Raw genomic sequence first — 24,165 nt, 5'->3', positions numbered from 1 at the left:
AGCATCCTTCATTTAAAAAAAAACAAAAACTTTTTTTTCCAGGTTTCATCATGTATTCATTCAATTTATTTGAATTTTATTTTATGAAATCCTTACCAAGCTTTGTCAGAGATCATTTTATCAGTTCAATGAATTAATGGACAAAGTGTTGTCTGGTTCTTATTGATGCCAAAACTATACACTTTTCCCTTCCACCGGATCATTAAAACATTTTGATGTTTTTATAATTAAGTAGCTTAGCTGACCATAATTAATTGTGTGACATTTGCACAGACACTTCTGGGAATATTCTCAAGGTTTGCTTTTATTTAAAGTATTTATATATAATTGTCAATTCAAATATTATTTTCTAGTTACAAATTTTGGTTGAATACCATTTTGAATTATGACTTCAGTTTCAAAATTTTGTGTTACAGGGTAACTAATACTCTGATCCCAATTTTCCCAGTTTGGAATTTGAAAAAAAATTAATATAGCAAATAACAGGCTACAATTTTCAAAAACTGAAGTTCAATTCTCTTTGATGTAAAGAATCATAAGAGATTCCCTGTTTTGCGTGCAGCCCAGTCTTTCTCTGAGTGGAAAGGGTACTAGGAATGGACTTGACTGTCTCTCCAGGAGGTCAGAGTTCTGGTTCACTTTTTATAGTGGGAAATATAGGAGTGTGAGCTTTTTAGTTTTGACTCTTCATTATTGTGATTTGATTCTTTTCTGTGGTTCTTTGTGGTAAAGTATAAATTAAGAGAGATAATGGATATTAGTGCTGTTTTTCTCTCTGCGAAATGTGAGCATAATCACAGGAGCAGCAGTATAAGCTGAATTGATTGACCAATTCTAAGTGCCTTTAATGCTATGTTATTCCTGATATCAAACCTATGAAATGGTTTCTATTATTATCAGTACTATCATAATGCTGCAGTCTGGCTGGGCACAAAATAACCGAGCCCAAGGCACTTGTAGGTTCAAACAGGAACTCCTTTCTTGCCCGAACTCCCTGGGAACTCTCCCAGCTAGAACTCAAAAGCAGCAGGAGCCTCCCTATTGCCAGACAGCAGGGGTCTATATACAACTGAATACACAGCCTGTTTCAATCCAGCATCATCCAGTCACAGCAATTATACACAGTTTAACTTAATTATCTTCATCTTAAAGGCTTGCTGGCATCACCTCTCAACCACTCCTTCTGGCAAAATGCCAGGCGCCATCCCGATTGGGCTGTGGCTCTCAACACCATAAGCCCATAAAATCAGGTCCTTCTGCTCCTATACCTTCTTATGATTATACAGCATCTACTTAAACCATTTCTCATAACATTTTTTTCATTTTTCTTTCTGAGACCCAGCTTCCCAAGTTACACAAAGTTTCACTGACAATGATTTCCAGTTAAGTCCAGCTCAAGTATATTTACCTTGTTTTATAATTCCACTTTCTTACTGCCTAAGCAATCCTTCCAATCCCTATGTGCCCACCTTAAGCAAAAAGCCTGATGTTGAACTAAACTAAAAACAACCTATTTCAGTGACCTCTGGTAAATGGATACATGTTGACCAAGAAAATAGCAGCATCTCTTAAATCACTATCTTGGTTATTGTTTAGCAAGAGCTTTACCATGAAGTCATATACTAATATCCTAAAGTTAACTTTTAGTTATGTTTTTAAGTTCTTGAAAATATTTAGATCTCAGTTGTATTGCAGAAGAGTGCAATTCATTTGTCTATATCATATAATTTTATATTGGTTTTTAATCTTACAACTTAATATAGTCTTAAGAGTCTAAATTTATACACTCGACAAGATATAGCAAGTTTTCTCTTGTTGGACAATTATTAAGAATAAATATTAATAATAGAGAAATAATGATAGTATGACTACACATTTATTTAACCAATATTTGAAAATTAAAAATATATAAAAGTTGAAAAGTTTGACAAAACTCATATGGAGAAGTTTGCTTTGAAAAAATATGAAATTACCCATAGTTTTAATTTTTTCCAGTTTGTATAAACACTCCTGAATTTTAATAAAAAATTCAATAGACTTGATTACAGGATGCTGTCCAGGACCCTGTCAGGAATGTTATCTAATACAAAATTTAAACTGTATTGTGTTCCTACAATCTCAAAATTTCTCAATTTTGAAACCCCTCTAGCATCCATCTATTACTAATTCAATTGTTGTTCTCTTTTTATTTCTTCAAGAAGAGGACAAAGGTGAGTAAATAAAAGAGTAGGATGCCTTGAGGCCAGCTCATGTAGGTCCAGGACCGAATCATGCAATGCTCCTGATTCCATCTATAGAGGATAGAAGACCATGTGTACAAACAATTACTGAGTCAGAGCCAACATAGCCTGTATGAGTGGCTCTTTAACAAACATGGATTATAACTGACTTGAAAACGGGAGGAATAACAAGCTCCCAGCAGTAATTTCTGAAGTTCTCTCAATCAGGAAGCCTCGATTTATCCCTTTTACATAGCTTAAGTGTTCATGCTATGCCTTTTCATGTGTGTAGCACAAGTGTCTTCCAAACAACTTTCTAGACCTGTCTCTAATGTGGAAGAGTTAGACCTCATGTGGTTCCATACTTAATTCGCTCCATGCTAACATCCTTTGGAGTGGAGTAGGACTCTGTGGTATTTTCTCAAGCCACAGCTGTGCCCTTCATTCACTCCTTCCTTGATCATCTAATTCACAATTTATGTTTTTTAGATTTTACTCAAGACTGTTTCATTTTTAAATTTAACATATCCTCACAGATGAACTAATATTTGTTTTCATAAAAATAATTTATTATTAAACATCAATTTACTTTTCTAAATTAGAGGCAAAACAACAATGTTGATCTCTATAAAAATTGCTAACATCAATTTATGTTCTCACTTTTAATGAGTAGCTTTTTATTACTCGTATAATAATTGCATTTAACTTATTTAAATTTAAGATTAATAACAACACCACTAAATTTCACATAAATTTCTCCATTACAACCATCTCCTGTCAACTATTGAACATTTGAGATAACTACATTGATTTCTAGGAAATAAACCTTAGCTTTTTTAAAGAAAAAATATTATATTTTCTTAAAAATTTTTCTTAATGAAAAGATAACATGATACACAATATTAACCTCAGAAAGAAAAAAAAGAATAAAATATAATATGCTATATATAAAAATATAACTTTCTTTCAAAGGAAACAATTTTCAAGAAACTTCTTAACTTATAATGATTCAACATAAAATATTCATTCAGTTTGATAGCATATAACATATTTATTGTTATTGGCAAATTCTGTATGGCTTGGATTATTATATATTTTCAGGCACACTAGCAACTTATTAGATTGCTTTGTTTTTTAAAAATTTTTTTTAGTTATAGATGGACATAATATCTTTTGTTTTATTTTTATATGGTGCTGAAGATTGAATCCAATACCTCATGCCTGCTAGGCAAGCCTTCTACCTCTGAGTCACAACTCCAGCCCCTGGATTGCTTTGTTTTAATACTTTAATAGTATCAGTTAATTAACACACTCTCTGTTTTATGTATTTCTGAAAACTTGTTTTGAAAACCTCTCAAGTATTATTTTGATTTAAAATATGATTTAGACTATTTCTCTTTATGTGGCTATTCTCAGAAAGAGAAACTCAAAAAGGCATTCCAATAAATCCCATTAAATTTGGATAATAATATGGGCATAATTTTGCTTTCTGTAAAATAAAGTCTTAAAAATTGTGTGTCTCTTTAGTGAAAAACTGAAAACATTATTGTAACAATTAATAAATTGTATCATTTGATTAATCTTTTTTTTGAGAACTTTATACTTAGGAATATTGTTTTTGGAGTGGATGCAATTCAGTACTCTCACTAATGACTCAGAGTTGGATAGTCTCACCTTAGACACCAGTTGCAAGTACCATTTCTCACCTCCTGACGATAAACTTAATAATTCACTATAATAACTAGCAGAATGCAGAAAGCATGTTGCCCATGATTACAGTTTATCATAAAAGATATTAATCAGGACAGTCAAAAAGATCCTAGAATGAACTCTGGGAGTGTTCCAAATGGGATGCTCCTTGTCCTCAGGACGGGTCATCTTCCAGGCACATTGATGGTATCACCAATAGGATGCTATTTAGATCTTGCTGTTTAAGGTTTTTCATTGAGGTTTTAGTACTTAGATCTGATTTATGTAATCATTGACCACATGTTGGTTTGCTGCCAGTCTTTTTGTCTTTCTCAGAGGACAGACTGATATCATCGGACTCAAAGTCAAGACACCTATAATCACATGGTTGATCTTTCTGACAAGACCCATCCTGAGTCACTTCATTGTAAACTCAGGTTTATACCAAGAACAAAAATCTCATTACTAGGGAAATTCCAAGGACTTTTGAAATCACTTCCAAAGATCCAGGGCCAAGAGTCAACTGAAGTTGTTATTATACATCAAAAGGATCACCTCTATATCCAAAAAAAAAATTCTTTGAAAACGTTTTCTACATTTTAAGCTATCTCTTTGGATAGTTGGGAGTCAGAGGGTATGTTAATGTGCATTTTGTCTCTGTGACAAAATTCCTAAGAAAATAAGCTTAGAGGAAGAAAGATTTAATTTGGTTCATAGTTTCAGAGATTTCAGAACGTGGTCAACTAGCTCATTGCAACCGGCCTGTGATGAGGCAGAGGATCATGGTGGGGAGGGTGTTGCTGGGACAGAGCCACTTACCTCAAAGTGGCTGGGAATCAGAGAGAGAGAGACGTGGGATAAAACACCATCCCCAAGAGCATACCCCCAGGGATCCAGTCACTTAAACTAGGTTATATCTTTTATAGTTTCCACTACTTCCCAAGAGTTGATTCAGCTATGAATACATCAGTGGGTTAATCCATTGATGAGCTGGCACCTCCATAATCCATTCACTTCTCAGAAGCCCCATCTCTGAAGATTGCTGCTTTGGGAGTCAAGTGTTCAGTACACAAGTCGTTGGGGACACTTCATATCCAAACCATAACAAGAATATTCCAAGTGAATGTGTTAATTGTGCATGATTGGAAATAGTGTTGCTGTCTTGTTTTTCCCATCAGCTCATCAGTCCATTAGCTCTACGGTTGCCTATTGGCTTCATTGATTTTTTAATTTAAATAACAAACTTAAACATCTACATTGAGTAGAATCAAAATATATAAGACAGAATTCATCAATGCCATCTAATTTGATGAATTCTATTATCTCTCTATATGCAAATATACATCTGGTATATTTGTAGCATCTACAGAGTCTTATTGGACTACAAATAAAATTGGAACAGTATTTTTTATAAAGAGAGAGAGAAGAGAGAGAGAGAGAGAGAGAGAGAACTTTTTAATATTTATTTTTAAGTTTTCGATGGACACAACATCTTTATTTTATTTTTATGTGGTGCTGAGGATTGAACCCAGCACCCCGCGCATGTCAGGCGAGCACGTTACTGCTTGAACCACATCCCCAGCCCCAATGAACAGTATTTTTTAAAATAATATTCCTATACAACAACTTTAAGATACTTAAAACCGGCGAGGTATGATATTAAAGTTTTCATATATAATTCATATGCTTCTGGTAAAAAGGAATGTCAATAAAATTTTCCCCAATTATTTTTAATTGTGGTAAGATACATATAATACAAATTTACTGTCCTATACACTATAAGTATACAAGTCAGTGAAATTAATCACATTAATAATAATGTTGTACCATTCTCACTACCATCCACTTCATAACTCCTTTCACCTTGTCAAACTGAAACCCTATGCTCAATAAACAATAATTTTCTATTTGCTCCAATCAACCCAGGCCCTGTTAACCATGATGCTACTTTCTATCTCTAAGAATTTGACTAAATGCCTCATGCATATGGATTCATATGACATTTACCATTTTGTAACTGACTTATTTTACTAAGTCATCTAAGTTTATCCAGGTTGTGGCCTGTATCAGAATGTTGTTTCCTTTTAAGCCCAACCAATAACAATGGTATGCATATAGAATATTTGCTATGGATGATGTCCATTCATCTCTCAGTGGACACTTGGGTTGCTTCCATGTTTTAGCTATTGTGAATAATGTTGCTGTGAATATGTGTGCACAAATACCTAGACTCTGTTTGCAATTCCTATGCATATATATCCAGATGTGGAATTGCTGAATTATGTGCAAATCTGATTTTTAATGACTTTGAGGAATAGTCATGCTTTTTTTCTATGGTGGCTATGCCATTTGACATTCTTACCAAGAGTGCAAAGGGATTCTAATTTCTCTACATTCTCACCAACACATTATTATTATCAACTGGTTATAGTCACCATCTTAGTGGGTATGTGGTGATATCTCATTATAGGTTTGTTTGGCATTTCACTAATGAACAGTGATATTGATGGCTTTTTCCACATGCTTATCAGCCATTTGTTTATATTCTTTGGAGAAATGTTTATTCCTTTGTCCATTTTTTCAGAAACTTTGTTTACTTTGTTGTTGACTTTTAGGAATTCTCAATGTATTCTGAATATAAACTCCTTATCAGATTTATGATTTACAAATATATCGTTAAATGGGCTGCCTTTATACTCTGTTGACATTGCATTTTGATGCAGAATTGTAAAATTTTCATGAAGTTCAATTTGTCTGTTTTTTTTATTTTTCTGAATATGTCTTTGGTGTCATATTCAAGAAATTATTGCCAAATCCAATGTTCTAAAAACTTTTTTCTGTTTTTCTCCTAGAATTTATAGTTTTTAGTCTTACATTGTGGTCTTAGATCCAATTTAAACGAATTTTTTGTATATGGTGTTAGGTAAAGGTTCAACTTCATTTGCATGTAGATATCAATTTTTTGGTATTGTTATTGAAAAGGCTATCTTTTTTCCTATTGAATTGTTGTGACATCCTTGTGAACAATCATTTAACCATATATATGAGGGATTCTTTCTGTGTTCTTTATTCTTTTCATCGGTTTTCATGTTCTTCTTTATGATAGTGCTATACAATTTTGGTTGTTGTAGATTTGTAATGAAATTTAAAAACAGGAAGATGACTCCACTTCTTGTGTTCTTTGTCAAGATAGTTTGGCTATTCAAGATCACTCAAGATTTCATTTTCATTTTCATTTTTTTTCATGTGTTCAAAAATTATCTTTGGGATCTTGAAAAGAATTCCATGAAATCTATAGATTAATTTAGGTAGTATTGACATTCTAATAATATTAAATACTCTATCATTAAATATGGAAAGTATTTCCATTTATTTTCCATTTCTTTTATTTATTTCAGCAGTTTTCATTGTATAGGTTCTTCACCTCCTTGATTGACTTCTAAATATTTTATAATTTTTATATTATTTAAATGGGATTGTTTTACTAATTTCCATTTCAGATTATTCATTCTTAGTGTATGGAAGAGCAATTGTTGTTTGAATGACTTTATGCCTTGCTACTATGGTAAATTCATTTATTAATTAAAACTAGTGTGTGTGTGTGTGTATGCATTTATGTGTATATTTTTTAGGATTTTCTACATATAAGATCACATCATCTGTGAATAGAGATAATATTAGCTCTTTTTCCCAGTTTGGATACCTTTCATTTACCTTTCTGGCCTAATAGTTTTGGCTCATTTCTGGCATTGTTAAATTTCTATAAATGTTAAAAGCAGGCATCTTTGGCTAGTTCCTGCTCTATCTTGCAAAGGGTGTCAACAGAAGTCTGTTAAAATATAAGTGGGTAAAAAGAATGAATGAGAGAAAGAAAGAAATAGACCTTACAATAAAGTCAGAAATTTTCCACTTATGTCACATTTTAATCATGATTAAGTCTATGAGGGAAATAATATCTTTCCCAGAATACATAGGGCCATGCTGTTCATTAAGATTTCCAGAACATATGAATTTTGCAACTGAAACTTCGTACGCCTCTGACCAACATTACTGCATTTTCTCCAACTTTCAGCAGCTGGCAAGTACCATTCTACCCTGTTTCTTTGAATTAGACTTTTTGATTTCACCAATAAGAGATCATGCAGAATTTGTCATTATGCATCTGGTTTTTACTCACATAGCATAAAAGCACATTTTAGAATGAGTGTTACTGTTTGTTATTATCTTCATTTCTACTTGAAACTTTGCTCACTTCCTCCTGATTGTATTTTTCCTCTTCAAGAATCAATGAACAAAATCTTCAGAAAATTTCAGTCCACCAAATCTGACTCAGGAAAGAAGTACAGATTTTTTCAGAAGTAGTAGCCTAACAGTGTTCAGGTCCTGATTCTTCAAATTTAGGCCCAGTTGCTTTTCTTCAGTCACCCAAATGTTTTGATTTTAGCAGGTGCACTATACAGCTCTCCTCTCTAAATGGGCAAGTAACCAAAGCCAGGTGAAGTTTTAATGTTGACCTTTACATTCTCTATATAGGATTAAGAAATGTATAAACTATTAATACCACAATAGTGCAGGTAAGATCTCTGGGAAAAGCACCTGGATTTTATTTTAACACTTCTTATATAAAAGAAATTATCAGAGTTTGCCTATGTCTATCATGTTGTAATTTGTGTCTCCATCTGTTAGCTTTAAACAATAAACACATGACCTTGATCCAGTTGAGCATCCCCTGCATCTTGAAATACTTCAGACTAGAGTTTCATGTCTGTTACTTTTATCTGATAATAATACTTTAATTAAATCTTACAAAGTTCAAAATTTCATACATTCTTGAATTACTCCTTACTGACACTTTCATAGAGCATTTCACATTTTCTCTTTTCCTCCTTCTAACAACAGTTTGGCCCTTCTAAATAAACATTCAGCCATTTCTTAAGGTGATTGCTACTTTATTCTATTCAACTGCCCCCTGCTGAGTTCCTGCCACCATGCAGCTGAACATGATTACAGAAAAGCACAAAGTGACACTGATTTACCTTACTTCAAATTTATGACCACACGAGAATGCTTAAGGATGTTCAGAACTCATGCTATATTTATCAGTGCGGCCAATAATTCTCCTACTTTTCTGAACAGCCATCACATACTTGCTCTTTTTTCTCCTAAACTCAACTGAATCATTTCTTTGCTAATCTTTATTTTAATTGATGTGAATGTTTCCTACCTATTGAGAAAATTGGAGCCATCAGAGGAGAACTTTTAGACACTAATCGCTATATCCACCCACCTACTCTCATTTCCATCCCTGAATTTTGCTTTCCTAACAGTTCTCCAAGTAAAATATGTGTCACTTCCAAAGCCAGTTCTGTATTTGCACTACTGATCCCTTTCCTATCCAGCTACTCCAGGATGCTGCTTTAATATTTTCCTCTCTCTTTCTGTTACTACTAATTATTTTCTTTTCTACTGATTATTCCCTAATAAAATTCTTATTTCTTTCATATAAAAGGGCACACTTACTTACATCCCACTTTCCCACTAGCTACCAACCTTTATCTGCTCCTCTTTCATGTCTTGATATATCCTCACTGTCTTCTGTTCTCTTATTTCTGCCTTAAACTCAAAACAATTAATGGTTTTTCCTTTAAGTCTCCAGTAAAGCTGGGGGCTGTGTGGAAAGAGAGGAGTGATGTCTAGCCACCTCCTCCCCCACCCCACATGATTCTTCCAGTATTTTATTTGTGCATAGGGAAATCATATTTCTTATTCAACTTCAAATGACTTTAGCTTAGCTGACATCTAACTCCAAGTGAATTAGAGGCCCCCAAAAGAACTTTATATGCAGGAGGATGGCAAGTTCAAGGCCAGCCTCAGTAATTTTGTGAGGCCCTAAGCAACTTAGTAAGACCCTGTTTCAAAATAAAAATTAAAAGGGCTGAGGATGTGACCCAATAGTTAAGTGCCCTTGGGTTCAATCCCTGGTACCAAACAACAACAACAACAATGTCTAAGGAGCCTAGTTAACCACATAATAGTGAGGAATAATAAAAAAAGTTATTTTAAGTCATTAAGTTTAGGGTTAAAATATAGCAATAAATAACAGGAACACATGGTTTCTGTTATTGGGCAAAGAATCCTTGAGGTAACATATTAATTATAATCAAAGAACTCATGAAATTAATGAGAAGGAGAAAATATTTTTAATAACTATGTTTTAATTTAAAAGTTGCATTTCTGTGAAAGTACATCATAGGAAAAAAAATAATGTACCATGATTGATGTAACTATGGGATATAGATAAGACATAAGTATAAATAAATGGAGAGTAAGAATGTTGCAATGCAAGTTTGCAATGCCAAAACAAATAAGAAAATACACACCCACAGAGGTACAAACTAGAAATGGCCCTAAATACCATAGCTGATAATTATGTATAAGCAGCTATAACATTCTTGTACTAGTCACTGTGGAGACATACTTTCATTTTTATTCCTTTTTTAAAAATTCCTAAGGACTATAGGTATAGGTATATATACATTTAATTTTGTAAGTAAATGTTAACCAATTCTCTAAAATGGTTTTATTATTTTATATATTCCCTAATAATGTCTGAGAAACTTACTAGCTCTTCAGTTAACTAGAACTTTGCATTTTTGCCTTTCGTAATACTAGCCTTTCTAAAGGCTTCTGATGTTATTTTATTGTCATTTTAATATGCATTGGCTAATGATTAATTATCCTGAAAAACTTTATTTCTTTATTGGTCATTTGAATGTATTGTTTATTGTAGTATGATTTCTACAATTATCATTTTTATTGGAACATGAAGCCTTCCATTGTCTTATGCAAGCCAAGTAACAGAACATTTTGCAATAGGAATCAAATTCAGCACCAGTTCTTACAGAAGTTGAGGATGTTTTGAAAGTCCTCTTAGACATCTAATTCTACTCAATTGGATATGCTGCAAAGAAATCTTAAATTTCCATGTTAAAACAAATGTATAGTTCAAACTTCTCTTGAAGATTATTTTGACTTGACAAGCTATGAGATACATTGGCAATGATAGGCAATTAATGCAAAGGAAATCTTCTACCACTTACAGAACTTTGGCTATCAATTTACTTCCATCCAGGTGTACCTAAAAGTAGAGAAAAATATAAACATTTAATCTCAGCACATATTTGGAATAGATATAAGGATGTTATTACTATATTATTCAATATGACTGAGATATGTTGATATATTATTAACTTTATATTTAAATGCTTGCTATCTCTACATACAGAAGTATTTACTGTTTCTGCATGATGCACAGTGCAGAAATAATAATAATAAAACTCTCTTTTTAATGTAAGTTAGAACAGATGACATTTAACAATGTCTTCTATGGCATAATGATTTTGTTTTTGAGTTGGTTTTTGGTTGGTCAGTTACTTACTGATAATATCAATAAACTATTTTCCAGGAATTTAGTAAGGAATATACTTATTGAAATTAAGAAGTAGTTCCTTGAAAACTTACAATCATTTACTTTATATTTTTTCAGCTATAAACAGTTACACAAATCATGTAGGATATTGATCTTGATATTTTAAGCTTCAGATAAAGAAAAACGTTTATGAGCTTTTTCTCATTTGATACTGCTCAGTGTAACTTTTATTTCCTGACAAAGAATTATCAAAATATATGGAATGTTCTAATTTAAGGTTATCTTTCTATTTCATAAGTTGTTCTAGTTTGACAACACAAATGCACTAGGTGAAAAATAGTACCAGTAGAATAAAATAAGCAAAAGTTTGCAACTTGATGAATTAAATGTGAGTAATTTGCCCATCTGAATTTCTAGTTACAATGTTAATTCATTTTTTGTTGTTGCTGGAAATAGGGATTGAACCCAGAGGTGCTTAACCACCAAGCACATCCCCTGCCTACCCTCCACTTTTAATGTTTTATTTTTTGTAGTTGTTGCATGCCTTTATTTTATTTGTTTATTTTTATGTGGTGCTGACCATCAAACCCAGTGCCTCACATGTGTAAGGCAAGTGCTCTGTCACTGGCTGAAGTCCCAGACCTCCTCAGCCCTTTTTACTTTTTATTTTGAGACAAGATCTTATTAAGTTACTTAGAGCCTAAGTTGCTGAGGCTGGCTTTGAGTTTGCAATCCTCCTGCCTCAGCCTCCCAAACTCCTCAGATTAGAAGCCTGAGCCACCGTGCCCAACAGAATGTTTATTTTTTTTTAAAGTAAGCAATTTGAAAGCAAAATCTTTACCTAAAGTCTTTCTGAATACTGAGAGTGTCAACAGTTCTCCAAACAATAAAAATATGATATAAAACAAAGATACCATTGACATTTCATAATAACCATAGCTTCTTTTAAATAATTGAAACAATGATTTCATATTAAAGGGGAAAGCTATAGAGAATCACTTTCATTTTCACAATATACATAATTACATGAAATTATAATTAGAGACTACAAATATTAAATGTTAAATTATTGCTTTAACTAAGTCTGTTCAAAGGCAAAGAGCATGTTATCTTCTTATTCTCACAAAATAATGTGAAAACTATATGGAGACAAGTTCGAATAGGACGTAAGATTTGTGGAATTTTTTTTTTAATCCTGCCTCTACTTCCAAATACCGATATGATTATAACAGAGTATTCTCTGGTCCTGAATTCCCTTAAATATAATTTGCTATAATAATGATCTCGCAAGACTACCCCAGAAATTACAGTAAGTTGTACATAGTAAAAAAATTAACATGGTCCCTGACACATCTTAATAACCCAGAAAATATAAATTATTATATTTTTAATACCTTGCAATTTAAAAACTTCTAAAGCACTTGCTTCTAATAGGAAAGCCTTGTTCCGTTATCAAATTTATTTTAAGCATGCTTAATTTAGCTACAAATGTCCTTACCAATTAGACAGAATATGAGCTACCCTGGGCTCAGGAAAGCTATGAAGGGTGTTGACTGAAAGGAAGCGTTAAATAAAATGCAGAAGCACTGATTGTGATTTATTTATTGATTGAGGTGCTATTACTTGGATATGATCAGTTTCTTAATAAATTGAGCTTCCAATATGAGTAATGTTCACTCTTGTATATGTGTATTGTAAATCCAAGATGTAGCTCTTCCCTGGCTCATAATAATGAACACGTTGGAAATTGAAAATAGTATTAAGTCAATAATGCATTTAATATACCAAGTCTGCTGAACATGCCCCAAACACACACAGGAGCCTATAGTTAGACATAAGGAGAAAGTATTGTATAGCACATTACTAGCCTGGAAATACATTAAAATTCAAAATGTGACATATATTTACTATTGAATGCATACCACTTTTACACCATTAAAACTAAAAAATTATAAGTTGAACCATTACAAATAGGACTAACAGTAAAATATTAAAATTACATTATTTTAAAATTTATTTATTTTGTCATTTATTTGACAATGTATTTATTTTGCAGTTGTGATAAAAGTGCTGAATTGCACATTTTTTCATAAAAACACATTTACAATATTTTTTTCAGAGGTGAATAATCATTTACCCAAAATTATTATTACACTTAAGTTGATCAAGTGTATAAAATTAAAATTATAATAATGTATTTTTAATAACAATGAATTTTTAAATTGGAGACATAAACACTATTGGGTATTAAATTTTAATGAATATGCATTTTATTTGTTAAAGAATTATGATAGGGTAGTGAATAATAGATCTAAAAAAAACATTAAAAAGGCAGGAAGATTGCTAGTTTGAGGCCAGCTTTGGCAACTTAGTGAGACCCTATCTCGAAATAAAAAATAAAAAGACTGAGTATGTAAATCAGTGCCAGAGTGCCCCTGGGTTCAATACCCATAATTAAAAGGAGAAAAGAAGGAAGGAAGAAATGGAGGAAGGGAAAGAGGGAGGGAAAGTAAGAAAGAAAACACAAATAAAAAAGAAAGAAAGGATGGATAAACAGTATGTCAGAAAATCTCCATGGGAAGAGAAGTGTTTGTGTGAGTTCCTAACATATAGTACATTTGAAATGCTTAGCCAATTATGTAAACAACAAAACAAAATTTAAATCTTCATGAATTTTAGACTAAGGCCTTATTTCTCCCACACAGAATTAATTTCTTGAGATAGACCAATTTATTGACTCTGTTTCATTCGTTTCCTGTTGTAGTCATGTACCTTTTTCCTTAATTGCAATAAAATCATTATCTCAGCTCTACATTAAGGATTAATGTTATGCTAGTTATGGTTCCATGGCCCTTCAGCTTTGGCTCCCTCTTGGAATTGGACCTGATGAAGGCAGGTTTCAGAGTCTCCTAAAGCAACAGATATGCTCTACACACAGTAAATGGACAGCTCTCTTCAGCCACAAAAACCTGGATTCATTTCCTCTTAACTATCAGGCATGCCATATTGTGCAATAATTACAATGTTTCCTCTCATGCTTTCAACTGTGCACTATTATGTTTTTATCCCATTAATGGGACAATTTGGCATCCTAGCATATTATACTAACAAATTCCTAGCAACAACAAAACTTCATAATTTGCCAGGGTCTGACTTACTATTGGCCTCTTTTGCAAGAGATTCTCTTGAATGAACACAGAATTATTCATTCTGGATGCAAAGCTAAAGAAATTTCTCACAAAAACAAATGAAATGTCAACTAATGAAAGTTGATAATGAAATTTGGAACTATCAAGTGTTCATACTTTTGTAATAATTTGAATTAAATGACTGATGTTAGTGTGATATAGGCATATTTATTCTCAACTTAGAGTCATTGCATGATTAGCTTATTTTACCAACTAAACAGTTATATTAGAATGGGTATAGTTCATTTATTGTGATTATAATAATCACAATAATTTGGCAAAAAAGCTCTGAAAATAACAAAAACAATTTTATTTCTAAAACTCAAATATGAAAGTGTAACTATATGCTTAATAAATCTCTTCCTCATTTTGCTCTCCTCTATTGCCTATTTAAGTAACAAAATATATCATACATTATTGTATGGTTCTATTTCTTAATGTAAAATATAAGCTATTTGAGGGGACAGCTCTGCTTCTTAATCATTTTTGACTCTGAAGATTTTTTTCTCACTGAAATTTGGTGCTCCTTAAACATCTCTTTAATGTGTAGCTGAATAAATGTATGGATGGCATACAAATGTGAACTTTACTGAATTCTTTCTCTTTTCTGTTTTACTTCACTCCATTACCTTTGAATATTATAAAAGACACATCTTCTTTGTATCTATAACGTGACTTAAATTTACAAGGGTTAAAGAAAAAGTCTCAGTATCCCAGATTATATATTCTTATGTACTTTTACCCATAAATTGTAGAATAATTCTAAGGAATTCACCAATATGTAATCCTAGCTTTGAAATGACAGAAACTATTTGTTTTATGTAAAACTATACACTACAGAACACAAGAAATAATTTAAATTCAGATTTGGAATGCATTAATAACATACAATAATTTAATACATTTTTGTTGATGTTAGAATGGGCTTAGGAATCATTTCACTTTAATAAAATTGATCCTGGTAATTGCTCTATCTACACTTGGTTTTGTAGTGAATAGTAAGAGGCACAGGACTGAAAAGAACTTGCAGCTTATTAATTCAAGATTTGGAAACAAGGTCAAGAGAGATGAAGGGGCTTTATAAATTTCAGAATCTTTTTAATGGAAACATTACCATAACTTATTCACCATTCCGATTTGCTTTTTGCTACAGTATTCTTCACTATTTCATCACCAAATTCCTCCAGCCACAAGTTTTTGTTTTAAAAAGAATTTAAAATAATTATATGTACAAGATACATAATTTAAAGATATAAGATATATTAATATTCACTGTAGAACTCAATTTTATACACCCATGTGCACATGCACATCCATGTTACCACCATCTATCAGGATATAGAAAATTCCAGTTTTCATTTATTTCTTCAAACATATGTAGTATAACTTTCACATAGTGTAGTAACTGGATCCAAAATCCCTGGATCCACACTCCTTTATTTTCTGGGTCAAAAATTTATATATATAGCTAAATAGTTCAGAGTTTGTGTAACCAGTTGCAAGATCCAAATCTGACCTGGTATGTATTGAAAATTGTTACCACTTGGTAATTGTAATTGCTCATCCTTATGTATCAGTGGTTGCAATCTGTAATAGGTGATTATGCTGTGGTTAGTAGCTGGTATTGTCAGGAACATGACTAGGCTTTCAAGAGCCTTGGAAATAATCCATGCTTATGGGAATGATCTCAAGAGAATAAGTCACAGAATAAGAGCACGTGAAGATTCATCTCAACCACTTGTTTCCAGAGTGGTAGTTGGTTTCCATTGCTTGATCTACCCTAACTTTCCCTTCTTTCTTATCATTTAATTCCACCTCCCAGAAATGGGTGCAGGATATGAATGCCCATTGTTGATCACAGTTTAACTTATTAGACATCAAACAGGTAATGTTATTAAAAGATGTTTATTTCTAAACATCAGAATGTTTAGAAACTTTAGAAACAGTGATTATAATGCAAGTCATCTTTTATAAGAGAATATTTTGTGTTCTTTTTTAAGAAAAATTATCTTTTCAGGCTGAAAAAGAATATTACTTTAACCTCCAATTAAATACACACACATACACACACACACACACAGTGCTTGCTTTATTTGTAATTCTACTTTTCTATATCTATCCCAATATACCTATTCTATCTTGATATACAAAATAGATATTTACATATGTACCGAGACACAGATAGCAATCTATATGTATGTGGAGACAAATATATACATACACACAAATATCTATATCTGTATATTTATATCCATATGTACAATACTTATTTCTGGAGTGACTTAAATAAATGAACTTAATTGCAAACTCCTTAGTAATAATGACCACTCATTTTTTTTTGTTCCTACCACTCTTATCTTTGCTCTAGCTGGTAGTTATTAGCATTTTTTTACTAACAAGGTTGTAGAGTGATATGTCAATAGATCAGTTAATATAGAACTTCTACATTTTCACCTCTCCAGCATATTGTAAGATCTTGGTGCAAACATTTTTGTATGCTCTGTTTTGCATTTACAGTCAACAAGCATCTTCATAGATATACAAATACAGTAAATATGGTAACACCAGTTTTGACACAGGCAAGTTATAATGGGCTGTTTTATTCTGGTAAAATATTTTATCTGCAAGGAGCCGGAAAGTGGACAAGATGGGCTAGAAAGGCTTTTAGCAAGTGACTGCCTCCTGAAAACCGAAACCTATGAAACTCTTGTTTCATTATATGACTAGGTGATTTTCTATATTTCCGTATTTTTAGTGACTTACTGAAAACAAGTCGTTGGTATTTTTAAGTTCATATCATTGTGATCTTGAGATTATAGGATTGTTTTTTCAATATCCACTTATGGGGATATATTTTCCAAGTGAACAAAGATGTTAAACTGAACTGATCATACCTCACTATCTACTCCCCAGGATACTCACCCCCTGAAGGTTGAAAGGATTAGAATAATCAAAACATATTACAATGTCTATAAATATCTGTGCCCTGTAGCCAGGTGGATGGGAACTCTGTGCACATACGAGGAAACACAAAGGAGTAGCATGGGCTGAGGGCACTTGGGAACTGATTGAAGTAGGACAGCAGTGAAGCACAGGAGAGAAAAGCCCTGCTACAAACAGCAAAGTTTCAAGAATATTTGCGTAATTCAGGTTTGAAGTCCCAATATTGCAGAGGTAGATACTTGGGCGAGTGTGTTTTGTTCTTCTATAAATCATCACAAATAGAATTATATCTGTGTATCTTTTCTTTCTTATTTTTTAAATTTTCACTTTACCTTTTTCCTTCCATTTCATGTTAATTTAATTCCATATTTGAATAATCTCAGGAATAACAAAAATAGAAGCCACCTTTTTCAGTCAAGCCAGGTATTTTAGTTGCTGGATTTTTACCCTCTAATTCTTTAGCATTTAAAATCCTGCAAAGGAATGCAGATAAGCCAACAATACACCCATTTATTCTAAATGTCAAATTGACCTCAGTTATTGAAATATGAAAGCTGGCTTTGTATTGCCCTTTTCAATTAATTTGTGATTGTCACTCAAGAAAGCAGTCATGAATGTTATGTAGCCAAAGAAGTAGAAGCCACAAACCCTTCTGCCTGTTACCACCTGAAGCACTATTCAGTCAAAGGAAGCTGGAAATGAAGCCATAGTCTATGCACATAATGAATAAATACCTGACAGATAAAAGATCTTAAATACGGAGAGTCCTAAGTTCAATGATAATATTTTGTATAAAATTTATTAATAGTTCTGGTCACACTCTTTATTCATGATACATTCCTGTTAAAATACCTGCATCTGAAAAGGTAGCCAAGAATACGCAATATCTTGAACTTATTTATCATTAACGAAAGGGAGAATATAATAATTTTGCTAATTATTGGGCAAAATACAAAAGATTGAAGCCTCCATCTCAGTCATTACCTCACCAATACATAAGCATATAATGTGAGAAAATGAAGTCACAGAATAAAACTGAAGATTTACCTAACAATACCTTATATTTGAGTCTTTAAAATATTTGCATGTATATCCAATGGAGGGGTTGGTTTTATTGTCATTATTTTGTCAAAGAGATCTCAATCCTACTCTCTCTTGTCAAAATAACAAGGGATATAACTGAAGAGAGAAGGGTGTAGATGTTTCCCCAGAGTTTTAATTCCTTTCTGATTTTACTCGAACTTATAGGATTTTCAGTCTACTTCTATAAAAATCTAACAATACTTGGTGATTCAAAGTAAAAAGTATTATCGAGGACAAGTAAGGTTTTATGTCTCATAAATGAGGTAAAGCTGGATATAGAATAAATAGCCTAGAGAAATCCAGTGGAAACACAAATAGAAGTGAAATTAATTATGTAAACATAGAACTGGTTAGTTTTTGAAATCAGTTACTTGGTTTCAAGAAGAAAAGAACAATTTTTAAAATTTTTCACACCTTAAATGCATTTTATCCTAGTTCTGATCAAATATCTCCTAGGAAGTTCCTTAAAGTGTTTTCTGTCTCTCTGGTTCTTTTGTCATATCATAAGACAACTAAACTCTTAAACAAATTTCTATAGTCATCAACCATGGTCATGAATTTGTTACATCACCCTTAGTCTTCTATAATAGTCTCAAAATTTGTTTTCTTGCTCTTACATGCTCCTTATCAAAATCTAGTCTGCTTTCACTGAAGATTAACATTCTGAATATTGGACTTTCAGAGTATCACAGGTCATTGAAAGAAATCACTTTGATTATATAAAAGATAAAGTAAAACCTATTATCTTAAAATCTTCCACATTCTGACACCAAATTACTTTTCCTCCTTTATTGAGAAATACTCCCTGAAACACCTAATATACCTTGACAAATTCATGTACCATTTATCCCTGCCACCAATATATTAGTTTCGTGTCTTTCCAAGATGTCTTTCTTTCTTATTCAGGTAAATGGTACCACTTCCCAGGCACAACCCTTTTCATAAAGTTTAGATGGGATCTTTCCTGATTAGCTGTGGAAAGATGGGCCTATAACTGAGGCCGAGTCTAAGCCAAGTTATTATCACTCAGATCACAATACCTATTTTAGTAATGGACAGGAAAATTGAGAATGATCAAATTTCCCAAATGTTTATTATATGAATGTGGTATGTATGTATATAGTTGCTTTCTTTCCTGCTACTTAGGAAGAGTCTATATGGTAGAAAAATGAGGCCAATGAATGAAACAAATTGAATCCCAGAGATGAAAAGAGAAACAGAGTCTTATAGGGGCAGCTGGGGAGTGCCAGGGAGTGGACTTAGTGAAACTCGACCACTGAGCCTCATCCCCAGCCTATATTGTATTTTATTTAGAGACAGGGACTCACTGATTGCTTAGTGCTTCATCATTGCTAAAGCTGGCTTTGAACTTGTGATCCACCTTCCTCACCCTCCCGAGTCGATGGGATTACAGGCATGTACCACCATGCCCAGCAGAGAGACAGAGTATTAACCTTACCATTGATGTCTTTGCATTTAGTATTCTCCTAAGATTCTTAGTTATGGGAGCTAATATTTCTCTTCTTTGCTTAAGTTAGTTTAGGTTGGGTGTTGATAATTTGTAGCAAAATATTTTAAATCAATAATTTTTTCCAAATTCACTTTGAACCTTCATGGCACTGTTCCTTCATTCACCCTTTTCCTCTGCTGTAATACACTCCTCTCTTCCCTCTACCAAAACAAACATGTAATCCTTAAGATGCAGATATTCCCTTCATATTGTGCAAAGATGTCCCTGACCATTTTCATCCCACAGAAATATCTTCATCCTTTGGTCTTATATTTATTTTATAATCATAAGCCTTATGATTATAAAATAAAGTTGTATAACATACTAGTTATTTGAATAGTAAATATATATATATATATATATCAAGCTACTTAATGAAAAAATGGTGTAATTTACTTATATGAATTCAACAAAGTATGTGAAATGGTACCTTGGAATAATATTTATCATTATTAAGAAACTAACATCTACAGATAACTACAAGAGAAGAATTATCATGTTTGATTTGTTACTTAAGGATAAACATTAAAAAAAGAGTGCACCATGATCAAGTGGGGTTCATTCCAGAGATACAGAGTTGGCTCAACATATGGAAATAAATACATGTAGCTCACCATATCAACAAACTTAAAGACAAGAACCACATGAGTATCACAAGGATGCAGAAAAAGATTTAGACAAAATTCAGACCCATTCATGTTGAAAACACTTGAAAAACTAAGGATAGTAGGAACACACCTCATAAAAACTATATATGCTAAACCTAAGATCAACATCATTTTAAATGGAGAAAAATTGGAAGCATTCCCTCTAAAAACTGGAATAAGACAGGGATGCCCTCTTTTACCACGTCTATTAAAAATAATCCTTGAAGCCCTAATCAAAGCAAATTATACAAAAGAAGAAAATTAAAGGGATACAAAACCTATTATTATAATTTTAATTTATATTTAATTATATTTTATAATTTTATATATAATTTTATTTAATTATATTTTCTGACAATATAATTCTATATTTAGAAGATCTAAAATATTCCACCAAAACCTTCTTAAATGAATTCAGCAAAGTAACAGGAAATAAAATTAACATCCATAAATCAATGATGAATCAGCTGAAAGAGAAATCAGGTAAACTATTACATTCACAATAGCCTCAAAAATTAAAAAAAAACAACTTGGAAATCAATCTAACAAAATAATTTAAAGATCTCTACAATGAAATCTACAGAACACTAAAGAAAGAAATATAAGACTACCTTAGAAAAATAAATAGATCTTTCACATTCCTGGATAGGCAGAACTAACATTGTCAAAATGGGCACATAATACAGATTTAATACAATTTCTATTAAAATTGTATTAAATGAAAAGATGTCATAATATGCACCTGGAAAAATAAAAGACCCAGAATAGCCAAAGAAAATTTTAGCAAGAAAAAATAGTGCAGAAGGCATCACAAGACCAGACTTTATACTACAGAGCTATTGTAACAGAAACAGCATGGTATTGGGGCCATAAATATACATTGGAGAAAAGATAAGTGCTGGAAAAACTGAAAATCCATAGGTAGTAGATTGAAATTGAACCCCTATCTCTCACCCTACACAAAACTCACCTCAAACTGGATCAAGGACCTTGGTATTAGACCAAAAACCCTGTGCATAATAAAAGAAAACTAGGTCTAACTTTCCATCATATTGGCTCAGGGAGAGATTTCCTCAATAAGACTCCTAAAGGAAAAGAAAAAAAAATCAAGAATTAATAAATGGGATGTCATCAAAGTAAAAAGCTTCTTCACAGCAAAGGAAACAACCAAGGATAACACAAGAGAACTTACAGAATGGGAGAAAATTTTTACCAACTGCACCTCAGATAGCTCATTAATCTCCAAGATATATGAAGAACTCAAAAAACTTAACACCAAAAAACCCCAAATAAATGGGTAAATGGGTAAAGAAACTGAACATATGCTTCACATAAGAAGAAATACAAATGGTCAAAAAAAATATAAAAAAATGTTCAACATCTCTAGCAAATAGAGAAATTCAAATCAAAACTTCACTGAGATTCCATCTCACATCAGTCAGAATGGCAATTATCAAGAATACAAGTAACAATAAATGTTGATGAGGATGTAGGGAGAAAAGTACACTCATACATTATTGGTGGGACTTCAAATTGGTGCAACCACTGTGGAAAACAGTATAGTAATTCCTTAGAAAACTTGGAATGGAACCACCATTTGCCCCAGTTATCCCACTCCTCAGCTTATACCCAAAGGACTTAAAATCAACTACAGTGACACAGCCACTTCAATGTTTATAGCAGCTCAATTCACAATAGAAAAGTTATGGAACCAGCTTGGGTGCCCTACAAAAGATGAATGGATAAAGAAAATGTGCTACATATACACAATGGAATATTACTTAGCCATAAATAAGAATGAAATTATGGCATTTGCCAGTAAATGGATGGAACTGGACAATACTGTGCTAAGTGAATAAGCTAGTCCTAAAAATACAAAGTTCAAATGTTCTCTTTGATTTGTGGATGCTAACTTATAACAAAGTATAGAAGCTCATTGGATTAGACAAAGTGGAATGGAGGGAAGAAAGGGGAAGGGGAATAAGAAAGACTGTAGAATTAGTCAGACATAATTTTCCTATGTTCATATGTGAAAACACCAACCAGCGTAACTCCACATCATGTTCAACCAAAGAATAGGATCAAAATTCTAATGGGTTGCACCCCATGTATGTATAATATATCAAAATACACCCTACTTCATGTATTTCTAAAAACAACAAATAAAAATATATAATTATTACTCTTTATTCAAATGTGACCTCTTGTCCCTATAATCTTAGGCCTTAACAGTAACTGAAGCTTATTATCTAGAGATGGTATACCTTACAATGGAAATGTGTGAATTTTATACAGCCATTTTAAAAAACATCATAAAGTTCTTTTTAAAAATGATTAATCAAACTTAACTTCAATTAATAACTATCAAGATTTAGTTTCATATGAATTGATTAAAAATATTGTAATAACTTCCCTTAAATTACTTTAAAATTAAACTTTTATTTTAGCAATTTTACTAACTTTTATACTGTATGGCATAAAACAATTTTTCATCTTTATTTTGATGCATGGTATAAGTAAATTAAGCAGGATTGGGAACATTTTACTTAATAGTTGTTATGGTGGTTAGACATCGGCTAAATTCAAAATGTTGTAGGTTTACATGTCCAAAAACAGAACAACTTGTCATAGACATGGAAATTGAGAAAACTATTAAAATTCTAGCATTACCCTGTAAACGTATAAATTTCAGTGTCCATATTATTTGGTAAAAAAAAGTATAAGTGAGAACAAAAACAGGCTTGGAGACTTTTAACCAACTTCACTTTAAATCTAATTATCCCCCCAGCTTACCATTCCACTTTGAATAATGATGGAATCTGATGGAATGGCAGGATTATGCTATCTGATGTTTCAAGATAAGCCTTTCAATTCTCTTCCAAGCAAACTGTCACTGCTAAGTGATTCCTGTATAGAATCTGTTGGGTTTCTCTTAATTAGTTGCTTAATACATATATATGGAATTCCATGCTAATAAAGGGCTGATGGACTAAAGAAAGAAGGTACAGATGGAATGATAAAGAAGGATCTATTGTGGAGAAAATACAAAACTAACCCAATCAAATGTGAGAATATCTAATCTTTTTTCATTTAAACTTTAAAGATTCTGTAATAGAATTGTTTATTAAGCCTTATTTTTTCTTTCATCTTGGAGTATCTGAAGACCTTTTTGATCAGTATTCCTTGATGTCAAATGTTACTATGGAAATGATTTAAACAACTTTAGAGTGAACAGGGGTAATGGGTGTCCTTAGAGGACTGGCTCAGATAAAAAATAAAACACTGCTCACCACAACTCCTCAATTGTCTCTCCTAATTTTATCAACACAATTCAAATAAGCATTGTGCACATGAAAGCTACATGAAAAAATGAAATTAAAAATCAAATAAATGTTTTACTCTATTACTATCTTTTGACATTTCCTGGTCAAGTTGAAGTATCTCTTTTTTTTCAGTT

This window comes from Urocitellus parryii, chromosome 5, assembly GCF_045843805.1.
Source record: "Urocitellus parryii isolate mUroPar1 chromosome 5, mUroPar1.hap1, whole genome shotgun sequence".
Taxonomy (NCBI): Eukaryota; Metazoa; Chordata; class Mammalia; order Rodentia; family Sciuridae; genus Urocitellus; species Urocitellus parryii.
The sequence above is the reverse complement of the archived record's forward strand: the minus strand, read 5'-3'. Positions refer to the sequence as shown.